The sequence below is a fragment of the Malus domestica genome, chromosome 07, assembly GCF_042453785.1.
Source record: "Malus domestica chromosome 07, GDT2T_hap1".
Lineage (NCBI taxonomy): Eukaryota > Viridiplantae > Streptophyta > Magnoliopsida > Rosales > Rosaceae > Malus > Malus domestica.
The window spans coordinates 12,576,369-12,578,689 of NC_091667.1; the positions used below are offsets into that span (position 1 = coordinate 12,576,369).

Below are 2,321 nucleotides of genomic sequence, written 5' to 3' on the forward strand. Positions count from 1 at the left end.
TGTTTCCAGGGAAATTGAAATCTCGCTGGACTGGGCCGTATTTGGTTACTAAAATCTTTCCTCATGGGGCAGTTGAAATATCTAATGGGGCTCAAGGCAACACATTCAAGGTGAATGGTCACAGGCTGAAACCATACGTGGAGTCGCCATTTGATACGGGATACGAGTCTTTGACTCTGAAGGCACCAGTGATCTAACCACCAGACTTCCGCAACGTCTAGCTACAGACTTAAAATAAAGCGCTTATTTGGGAGGCAACCCAATTTTTCTAACTCTTTCCTAATTTTAATTTTTGTTTGATTTTCTCATTAATATATATATATATATATATATATATATATATATATATATTTAAAAAAAAAAAAAAAAAAAAAAAAGCATACCTAAATCAATAAAAATATAAAAAACGAATAAAAAAAAAAAAAAATTCAAAAAAAAAAAAAAAAATTGAAGATTGCGAGTTGATTTTATTTACCCATTTTATTTTTATTTTTATTTTCAATTTTTAACGCATATTGGTTAATTGCAGGTTGCGAACGTGGAAAATAAAACGCGTCCTATGCTGGAATCCTGCACCCAGCAGCAAGTCTATCGTTCACATCAACCACATCTACACTATGCTGGAAATTGAAAGCAGTCAACATAAAAAGTCATTCACAGATGCAAGTTTGGGGGTGATTGTTGCAGATCCAGCACATAAACAGAATTTAGAGCAGTTAATTTCTGCAGCTCAGTTTTGCGATGCATGGAGGAAGCGCAATTAAATCACAGATCCATACACCACAGAACTGAGTACAGCTATTATTACCAGATCTACAACAATTCCACTTGCAAGGATACGAAATGTTACCTCCCAGATTCACCGATCTGGGCTCTTGGCAGCTTGTACCGTTTGTCTATTGAAGATGATCTTTGTCCACCCTTTTCTTTCCCTCGGATCTATCAGTGATCCGCCTATATCGCACAGAGCACACCAATATGAGACTATGTTGAGACACAGAAAAAAAAAACATTTTTTTGAAAACCACACAATATTGTGAAAGTCATAGTTTCTGCTGGGATGAGTGTTTCTACCTTCAAGGTTGCTAAGTCATGGCTGTTGCGATGTGTCCTGCCTTTTGTCTGATGGATATCCAGTTGAGCATTCTTTCTTTCGGATCTGTCATGGATCCGCTTGTTTTACAAACATACCACACCAGTTTAATTACAGGAAGGTATAATGACTCAACGGTCTCACGGAATGGAATCCATCATGAACGGAGTACAAGATCGTTACCTTACTTATTTGCAGAGGCCAAGACATTTGTCATTTATGCTGCCTTCAGGAACCATTGGACCGGAAGCTCAAGGTTGTTGTCCTTCAGTTGTGCGCTGGAGTTGAGGGAAAATTTTTCAGTCACAGTGGTGGTTATTTTTCAAGTATCAGATCATAGTCCATCAATAAAAAGGGTTACGGGTTTTACCTCAACATTTGCAGATCCGTGAGTTTGGAAACTTTTCGACTTTGTCTCTTCTGTCTCTTTGTGCATCTCGGACACCTACTACAGAAAAAAAAATTGTGTAAGCTTCTTCAGAGACTCATCACACAAATATAACTTGCCAAGTTTTTTTTTTTTTTTTTCGCCAGCTAAGAGACATGGATCTTGAACTAGGTAAGAGTGATTACCGTGGCATGTGCAAAATGGTACTCAAATTTCTGATGTCTTGAGGCTTGGGAGACATGATTTTGTGGAGTTGAGACGGCGATTCAGGGTGTTTTTGTCTCGGATTCGAAATGTGGGGGGTCCTCCCACAGCTAAAACGACATGCATGTGTTAGATTTAGTTCTATTTCTCTAAAACAAATAAATCTGAGACATGAAAACAAAAGATTGGAGGATGATTTTACCTTTGGGTTTCAGTTGTTCCGATTTTCCACCACGGATGGGTCTCACGGAGGTGTGTTGTTGTTGGATTATGGATGGTTACGGATGGGGGCTGCGAAGAGAGAGCAGAGAAATGGGGTCCGAAAGCAATGTGAAAAAAATGGGACGGAAGAAAAATGGGGTTTGAGGAAAATGGAAGGTTTGTATGGAGAGAAAGATGGGCACATGGGATTGATCTTAACCGTTTATTTGGAATCCTAAGGTGTGGTGACACGGATGCGCGACACGTGTACAAATCTGGCATTTTTATTGTTTGTCCGAGACAGCTGTGTGCAATGGGAAAATAAAGAGCCGTTTGGCTCTTGGTTTTAATCAAATGCAGAGAGTAGGAGGGCGCGGTGCTCAAGGTCTGCCAAAGAAAAAAAAAAAAAAAAAAAAAAAAAAAAAAAAAAAAATT

The 2,321-nt window shown here is 38.7% G+C and overlaps 1 long non-coding RNA gene across 1 annotated transcript; it reads right to left on the reverse strand.

The window, feature by feature from the left end:
* Positions 1 to 621: 621 nt before the first annotated feature.
* LOC139197378 (uncharacterized) lies at positions 622 to 2,027 on the reverse strand. The gene is made up of 6 exons (XR_011582738.1): positions 1,888 to 2,027; positions 1,667 to 1,795; positions 1,464 to 1,541; positions 1,277 to 1,371; positions 1,075 to 1,173; positions 622 to 954 (listed from the first exon to the last, which is right to left on the reverse strand). It is a non-coding gene; the product is annotated as an uncharacterized lncRNA (long non-coding RNA).
* Between the last annotated feature and the right edge of the window lie 294 nt (positions 2,028 to 2,321).